Raw genomic sequence first — 9,433 nt, 5'->3', positions numbered from 1 at the left:
GAGAACATTTTCTAACAGGAAACAGAAAATCAGTCACCTCGTGAAGATGAAATAATCACCATAATTCTCTCTTTTTTAATACTGAAGCAGCTGTTTTCAGAGTTTTTGCTGTTTTTGACGTTATTGAACACACGTTAAAGCAAGAAAATTATTTAAATCCTCTGAAAACACTCAGCGGCATGTGCATTTATTTTCTTTTCACATTTAAAACAATTAAATCCTCTGGTGTTTATGCATTTTTTAAGCTTTTACAGCTTTCCTGACACCTGTTTTTTTCTTTTTTGTTTCATTTTCACTCATTTTTTTTTTTTTTCTGCCTGTTTTTTTTCACTCATTTAAAACAAGAAAATCCTCGGGTGTTTATGCATTTTTTTCATCTTTTGCTTTAATCTTTTTTTCGCAGCTTTCCTGACATTTTTTTTTTTTTTTTGAGGGGTTTTTTATCCCTTTATTTTCTTTTTTTGTTTAACTTAACTTTAATGTTTTATAAATTTATACTTACTTCTACTACAGCTTCCCTAACACCTGTCCTTTTCTTCGTATTTTCATTTCCGTTTTGCCCTTTTTTACGTTATTTTTTTTCTTTTTGGGAAGATTTAATCCATGATAAAATGTAAATCCTCCTAAATTTATTAATTTTTTTAAATGCGCTGTCTGTTTTTTTCCACTGACAGGCTGCTATTACATTCTTGGATACTTACTTTCGTTCAGGAGATCGTGGAAATTTTCCGCTGTCTGACGGATGATTTAAAAAACCTTCTGATGTGTGAAAATAAATGTAAATTTGGTATCTGCATGAAGACACATGATGCATCTGTTCTTGGCGTCTGATGAGACATTCGTGTCTCTTCTTCCCCCACGCTGACACACAAAGAGCGGACGTCATGTTTCAGCGCCGGTCATCGATCAGCACGCTGGTTATTTTGACTCACTGTATGTGGGAGGAGGAATCAGGGAAAATAGTCTGTTTACCCGTCAGTCCGTCCTCTCTGCGGATGCTTCCTGAACACAGTGTTTCTGTGTGTGTGTGCGTGTGTGTGCGTGTGTGTGTGTGTGTGTGTGTGTGCGTGTTTAAATCTGACAAACTGGTTGTGACACATCCGGCGTATTTAAAGGCAGCTGTGAGGTGAAGATGTGAACTGTATCTCTCTCTCGGTGTGTGTGTGTTAAATGTAAACAGCTGGGTCTATTTTTGGGAGCTGCGTTCATGCTGGAATCAAAGACGTGACTCAGAGTGAAGCTGTAACCATGGCAACTGATTTTTCTTCTTCCAGATCCTGCCCGGAGTTCGTATCATCATCGCCAACCCCGGAGACCAAAGGACCAAAGACCAAAGGACGCTGGGAGACTCCCACCTCGGAGAGGTCGACAGAAACGAACTCTCTTTTTTATTTTTTTTCTTCTTTCTTGGTTTTTCTTTTTCTGTTATTTCGGTCTTTGCTTATTTTTTTTTGTATTTTTGTCCTTTTTTTATCTTCTATATGTCTTTATTTTTTCTTTTTCCTTCCTTCTTCCTTTCTTTGTTTCCTTTTTAGTCTCTATTTTACTTTCTGCTGTCTTTTTCCTTTTTCTGCCTCCACATCAGGCGTTATGTTTTCGGGTCGTCCATCCGTATGTCCGAATCTTGTGAACGTGATATCTCAGGAACGCCGTGACAATCTTTCTTCAAATTTGGCACAAACTTTGACCTCAGTTCAAAGGTGACACGATGAGACTTTGGCGGTCGAAAGTTGCCGTTCGAGGCGACCTGGTCCGTCCCTCTCTCACCGGGGATATCTCAAAAGCAACTAAAGGAATTCAGAGGTCACCGTGACCTCGTCTGTCTCATTCTCACGCACGAACACCTCAACAGCTTGAGGGAATTTCGTCAAATTTGGCTCAAACGTTCACTTTCAGTTAAGGATGAACAGTTTAGATTTTAGAGTGTTTTAATGTGTCAATTCAAAGACAGATTTGGGTTTTCTTCTGTCCCTGCTGCAGATCTGGGTGCACAGCGCTCATAACGGCAGCGGTTACTACAGCGGCTACGGCGAGGAGGTCCTTCAGTCCGATCACTTCAACTCCAGACTCAGTTTCGGAGACACTCAGACGGTCTGGGCCAGGACGGGATACCTGGGCTTCCTACGCCGCACCGAGCTCACCGACGCCAACGGAGGTTAGTTTTTCCTCTCTGACTCTACGTTTCCTCGCTCGTTCTCTCTGACGTGACCGCTCTACGCCTCTCTGTCTCCACAGAGAGACACGACGCTCTGTTTGTGGTCGGCGCTCTGGAGGAGGCCATGGAGCTGCGGGGGATGAGGTACCATCCCATCGACATCGAGACCTCCGTCATCCGCGCGCACAAAGAGCATCATGGAGTGGTAGGTTTGATCTGTACACTTAAAATATCCTGGAAAAATCCTGGAAATGTGAAAAAACGTGAACATTTTGGAAAAGTCGTGGAATTTGTTGCTCGGATACTCTTGCATGCGTCTTGTTTTGCAGCAAAAAACGAAACGTAGAAAAGAGTTATGGATGAAGTCGTGGCTGCGGAGGCGGAGTGAGCGTGGATTATACATTTATTATACAGAAGTGCTGCTGTTACCCGCCATGTAGCTGAGCTAATATGTATATATATATATATATGTATATATATATATATATATATATATATATATATATATATATATACACATATATAATCGTAAATAACAAACATGTTTGATATTTACGATTCGAGATCGGAGAGGCTCTGACACAGTCGGTAACATTAGGATTATTAGATAACCCCTCATACTCAACGACTATTTGGGCAGATCATCAGCTCCAACCAGCCCCGAATTGTGTACGCCCCCCTTCAATTGTTGTAAGGGGCGAATCGGGTCCAAAATCGGCCCGGTTATCCTTGTCGTGTGTCCCAGCCTTCAGCCAACGAGGGTTAAAAAGTCTTAAATCTGAAGCTGCAGGATCCCTGATAACCAACGATGATTTCGATCCTCCGCAGCGCGGTCTTCCCCTGGACCAACCTGCTGGTGGTGGTGGTGGAGCTGGAGGGCTCCGAGCAGGAGGCCCTGGACCTGGTTCCCATGGTGACCAAGGCGGTGCTGGAGGAGCACTACCTGATCGTGGGCGTGGTGGTGGTGACGGACATCGGCGTCATCCCCATCAACTCCCGCGGCGAGAAACAGCGCATGCACCTCCGCGACGGCTTCTTACAAGACCAGCTGGACCCCATCTACGTGGCCTACAACATGTAGCCTGACTGTGTGTGTGTATGTGTGTGTGTGTGTGTGTGTGTGCGTGTGCGTGTGTGTGTGTTCAGGAGTGAGCGAGCATGCGTTTGTATGCCGTGCATATCGCCGTTGTTGTTCCTTTATTTCCCAGAATCAAGATGTACTGTATTTTTGAACCTGCATATGGTGTGGTGTTAAAGTCGTCCGTTTTCTTTAAAGTCGTGTTGTGCCGGTTGATTGATTGATTGGCTGACTGATTGATCGATTGATTGCTCAGTGGTGATCATTTTTACACCCCCGTTCAATCTCGTGACCGTTACCGGGAGCTCGTCACTGTAGAACGCCTTAGGGGAAACACTGTGTACGGGGCGACCGCTGCGGTCGTCACGCCGTTTTTCAGAGGTTTTAGGAGGTAAAAGTAGAGAGAGAGAAAATACTAGAGACTGTATCCGTCATCATGTTTTACTGGTCGAATCAAAAAATAAATTGTGGTATTATTTCAATTAGAACAGGGGCAGCCAGATAATTGTAAAAATATAAATATTGTACATAGACATAATAATCTATATGGAGAGGTACCTAAAACACATTGAGGTATAGTAGCCCCTATATGCAGCTCTCTCCACCTGCACCCTGCGCGTGTGTGTGTGCGCGAGCGAGTGTGTGTGTCTGCAGAGTGTGCGTCTCTGTCTGTGAGTGTGTTCACCATGTGTCCATGTGTGTGTATCAGGGACATATTACATGGTTTTAATGTGAGTCACGCGACAGATTTTATCCTCAGAAGAACAAACATTTTTTATGGAGACTTAAAACACTAAAACTTTTAACTTTTTAAACTGGAAAAATCCCCCCAAAAACTACAACTTCTGTGTGTTTTCAGTGTCCAAAGTCTTTGAGGAGTTTCCGACCACTGAACAATTGTAAGGCAAAAGACAAAAGAGATTTAAATACAGTTAAAGTGCAATGTGTATCAATAATATTGTTGATTTAAAGCAAAAAATTAACTTGCAAAAAATAACCATAATTTCTCATCACAACAGTGAATCACTCTTTTATTTATTGTGCTAAATGCTTGCAGAATATGGGGGAAGGAAGCTGCCAAAAATAAAACATAAATTACGAGAAAAAAAAATATATATGTATAGATATATAAACAATGCAATAAGCAAATTAAAGCATAAATATACGTTTCCACTTTTGTCTGTTAAGTGCACCCAGTGGAAATAGCATGTATTTTCTCCATATGCCATACATGGTAAAAATGATGTCATCAGGTGGAAAATAGTAAAAAACTGCAAATTTTGAGGCAAAGTTGCATTATGATGCGTCAGTAAAAATGAGTTTTGGGCGATGGTTAATGATAATATTCTCATGATATGTTTAAATGTAATCTTTTAAATGTAGTTTTTGAGGAGAAACCTGAATAAATTCAGCTGTTCGAAGGAGAAATTTGTTGATATTTTAACAGCAATATAAGAATAGATGTATAAAAAGATAATGATATATATTGTAAAAAAGATTTTGAAGCAGTTATTTTAAAGGTGTCTTTTAACGTGAAAAAAATGGTTATTTTAAGGTTGTTTTCTAAATGTGTGTGATTGAATTTGTGCTCACTCAAAGATAGTGTAATGAAGAGCAGAATGACTTGAAAACACTTCAGTTATTTTTTTTTTTTACAATTAAGATTTATTTCTTACCTGTGCACAAAAGGGGAAAACAAAATTAACAACAACCAAAAAAATAATAACACCTGATATCGGTATCAGCCCAGAATGCCACAATCAGTGTGTTCCTAATTTATTTATTTATTTTTATTTTGGCATCCTCCATCCTCCATAGCAGTAATCCTGTGAAATTCAGCCCCTAAATCATCTCGTAAAGCAAAGTGCACTGTGTGAATATTAAAGAGAGAATATTGTTTATAAAAAGGACTTTATGGCAGCAGTTTCTACAGGTTGCAGTAATTCACACCTGTTGGTGAGCTGTGAACTACGGGAATTATGAAACCGTCAGTGGCTCTGCAGGTTGTTGGGAAACATTTGTTTACAATAATTCACGGTTTATTTACGGATGACGTCATCTCATTGTTCTTCTTCCTCGACTTTTTATCTAAAGAAAAGAAACTTTATGCATATCAGAAGTTGCTTAGCGCTTGTTTGGATAATATCGCAGTTTGGGTTTGTTGGTAGCAGCGTAGCGGTCATGTTTCAGTCCCTGTGTGTGTGTGTGTGTGTGCATGTGTGTGTGTAGGATGTTGGATAAGAAGAAAGATCCCATCAGAGACTCGAAGGACTCATCTGTGTGTGTTTTAGACTGCGTGGGAGAGAGACTGCATGGTGTGTGTGTGTGTGTGTGTGTGTGTGTGTGTGTGTGCGTGCGCGCGTGTGTGTTTGTGCACGTATGTGTGTGTGTATATTGTATGTAAATAGTGTTGATTTTGTACGGTACAAGTGTGTGTGACTTGTTTTGTACACATGATAAAAAGATTAAATGACACTTTTATAAGAGCCTGCTACTGGCTCACCGTCACACTATACAGTGCAATAAAGTGCTTTGATTGGCTAAAACTCAGACTAGTTTTTTATTATTGTTCATTTATTTATTTATTTATTTTATTTATTATTATGTGACTGGTTTGTCTTTATGCTTCAGATTCATGGTGACACATTTTCTCCACAAATATACTTTTTTTTAATCACATTTGAATAAAATAATGCCCGATAATTCATTTAAAAAACTGTAAGTTAAAAGACTACAATTTCCGAAAACAATGTATGACATTACAGGTGGAAAAAAAACAGGACAAAACGTTGGCAGTTTTTATTAAGCAAAGTGCTGCAGTAATTAGGATTTTTTGTTATGGGTTATTTCTGATATTCAGTGACACTTCTGTCTCATTGAATAACTTCTCCATATTTCCTTTAAAACGTGCCAAGTATTTATAGCAAATGTCTCAAATTGTAGATTAAGTTCTTTGCTATCCCATCCACAAAAAGTAATGAACAATATTTTATTGAGTTTATGGTGCATTTGCTCCATTTTATGAAGTCTATAGAATTAATATTATTTTTCTTCACTTTATTTTTTATTTTATTTCAGATTAGATTTACATTATAAGACTTTTAGTTTTTGGTTTGTTCTGTTTTTACCGTTTTCATAATTTACTGTGTCCTTTGTGTCATTTTCCACCGTTAGTTTGTAGTTTCTCTTCTTCCAGAGAAAAAGACTACAATTCCATTGAGGCCGTTTCCCGGAAGTGACAGACGTTTTGGCGGGAGCTCAAACAAAGGAGTAAAGCTGGGTGAGCATAAACTTTTATTCTTAATTTTTTGAACTACGTTTCAGTGTTTATGACTCTTCTCCAGTTTCACCCTGTTTACACTTAAATTATGAAGAAATTTGGTCCGTTGAAAAGAATGAAAAACACATCTGATATCCTGTAAAAGCTGTGTTTATGTGTCGAAGTTTAAGCTAATTTAGTTGAATAACTCAGAGAGCTAAAGCTAATTTAGCTCAAAAGTTTCCATCCGTAGACGAGTATATAAACCAACATATTCATAATGAGTATTATTTGAGTCTCTGAGAGTGACTGACGTGTTTTTTCCGACAATTTAACATTTCACTATTCCTATTTAATGCAAAACAAACAAACAAAATAAGTATTACAAAAACCCCAACTGAAAAATATAAATTATTCGCTCCAAAAGTTATGAGTCTAAAATGTTGCTGCAATACAAGAGACCCAAATGAACTTATCCTTTCCTTACAGTATAGGCTATATATACTGTACATCTAGTAATATTATTTAAAAATATTATTCAAAAATATGAAACCCAAATACGTTAGTTTTTCACTTTAAATTATTATTATTTTTTATTTTTTGTAGAGTTTTCCAGCGCTATGTGGAAGTTTAGAAACATGATGAGTGAAACATACAAATGTACCATGTCTGTTTTGCAGAAATGTACATTTCCATCTGCCCAATGTGCTGCTGAGATTGTTTTGCCGACTTAATTTACTGTGCAGCAGTATTTTTAAAAGTACCATTTGTGATGTGTGTCACAGAAATAACGTAAGAAAAACAGAAGTTATAAAAATGTGGACACAATGGGTACAAAGTGTACCTTATTTATATATATCATTTTAATTTTATGCTAAAGATAATAAATGAGTTTAAGTGTTTATGCATGTGAAACCTGAGCAAAGTTGCTTGATTTCTTTCAAAAATATGAGAAATACAACTTAACAAGAAATGGCCCAAAATTTTGCAAGAGATTATGTAAAAAGTTTTTAAAAAATTACCTGGAAATAACCGAGAAAAGCGAGAGAGAGAAGTTTAAAAAAAAAAAAAAGAAATAAGAAAATGCCCTAAATAAAAGTACTAAACATTAATTAAATAAAAGAGTAATGTATTGGAAGATTAACCCCTTGAGATGTATCATCTCGTTTTCGAGGGGGTCCTCATCACAAATAAACAGAATTATAAGAGTTTTAAAGATAGTTTTCTGGACATTTTCCCCAAATGTTGATAATATTCATTAATCTCCCAACCGCTAATTTTCAAGACCACGTTTTACTTTTTTTTTTTTTTTTTTGTTTCTGGCCAAGTTTCTTATCGTGCCTTACCAATGTTTTTTTTAGAAATCAAACAAATTTTCATAGATTTCAGAGGTTTAAATCTTGTCAAATCTGTCTATCTGACAGGCTTATCATAAGTACAGACTCCATGTTAGATATTTCAAGTTGCTTAGGGTTAAAATACATCAAAATACATACAATAAATTCATAAAATACACTTAAAAAGCGGTAGTTCTCTCCTCTAAATTTAAAGTATTCTTCCCCCAACCAGAGTAACAGGATGAAAACCTCTCTCTTGTTTCATCCCTCTCTCATGTTTCCCAGAGTCATACTGGTTTTAATGGCTTCGCGTGCAGCGTCCTGTCGCTCTGTTTTTAATGTCTGTAAACAGAAAAGTTTCCACATGGAAATAATATTTACAGAAATGCAGCAGCTGCAAATAAAAGAGCAACAAATGAATAAACAGAAGCAACCACAATCAAACTGTTTAATGTTAAACTCATCAGCATAAATACAAACCAGTTTTCCTCCTTTTATTCTTTATCTTCGTTCTTTCTGTTTCTAATTTTCTCAGTTTCAGACTGTAAAAGCATTCCTGACTGATTAGACTCATAAATGACCGAATGATCGATCTGCAGGGTCAGACGGTGGTTTCAGATTTCTCTTCTTATCCTCCGTCCTTTCATCTGACACTAATGCAGGTCGTTAAACTAACATCACAGTCATGGTTCATTTCAGTCCCTAAATAGTTACACAAACAGTTCAGCAAAAAACACATTTTCTTTACATGTGTCCCCTCAATGTTAAGACAAAATCTACACCAGGGATACTCAACTAACGGCCCGCGGGACAAATCTGGCCCCCCAGCCATTTCCTAATTCACAATAAAAAAATTGAATTAAAAAACGTGATTCACACTGGGAATTGTTATGAACTTTTAGTTTACTTAAGGTGCCGGAGTGCATAAAAGTTCACCAAAATAGAGCTTGTTGATTAAAAAAAAGTGCCAGTGGAAAATCAGCCCAGACAGAGGTCCTAGCTAAGACTATAATGTCCTAAAATCCTAGAAATTTTCAAAAATTTTAGAAAGCTGTAAAATCATAGAAAGATATAGAATCCCAGAAATGTCCTTATATCCCAAAAATGTCCTAAAACCCTAGAAATGTCCTTAAATCCTAAAAATTTCCTAAAATCCTAGAAATATCCTTAAATCCCTAAAAATGTCCTTGTGATAACAGTCACTGTGTAATATTATTCATAGAATAACTTTTGTTTTTCATGCTCCTCTTTTTCTTCTTTGTATATAAAAAAATGTACCTGTGCGATTGGCAATAAATTAATGTTATCTAATCTAATTAAAGTTAATAATAATCAGAAAAATCAAATCAATATGGATGTTAAAAGGTGTCTGAACACGGCGCAAGAAAACTTATGTTCCAGCTTTCAAAGGGTTAATCTATTCTAAACAGTGACCCTAACTTATTATTTTTTAATGATGGCAGTTCAGTGTTTGGCCATGCGGTGTCGCTGTTGGTGTTTCTCATCGAAAGCCCTGTCAGGTCGGCGGGAGCGCGCATCGGTGTCCTGCGGGCCAACGTGTGACGGGGGCGCGCACTAGTTTGTTAACAGTGAACCGGACCACC

General features: G+C 37.5%; 1 pseudogene; it reads left to right on the top strand.

The window, feature by feature from the left end:
* LOC121960961 overlaps positions 1 to 3,546 on the top strand; it is a 49,530-nt pseudogene extending 45,984 nt beyond the window's left edge.
* The last annotated feature ends 5,887 nt before the right edge of the window (positions 3,547 to 9,433 follow it).

The sequence above is a fragment of the Plectropomus leopardus genome, chromosome 21, assembly GCF_008729295.1.
Source record: "Plectropomus leopardus isolate mb chromosome 21, YSFRI_Pleo_2.0, whole genome shotgun sequence".
NCBI lineage: Eukaryota > Metazoa > Chordata > Actinopteri > Perciformes > Serranidae > Plectropomus > Plectropomus leopardus.
Note: the sequence above shows the minus strand (reverse complement) of the source record. Positions and strands in the feature narration are given on the sequence as shown.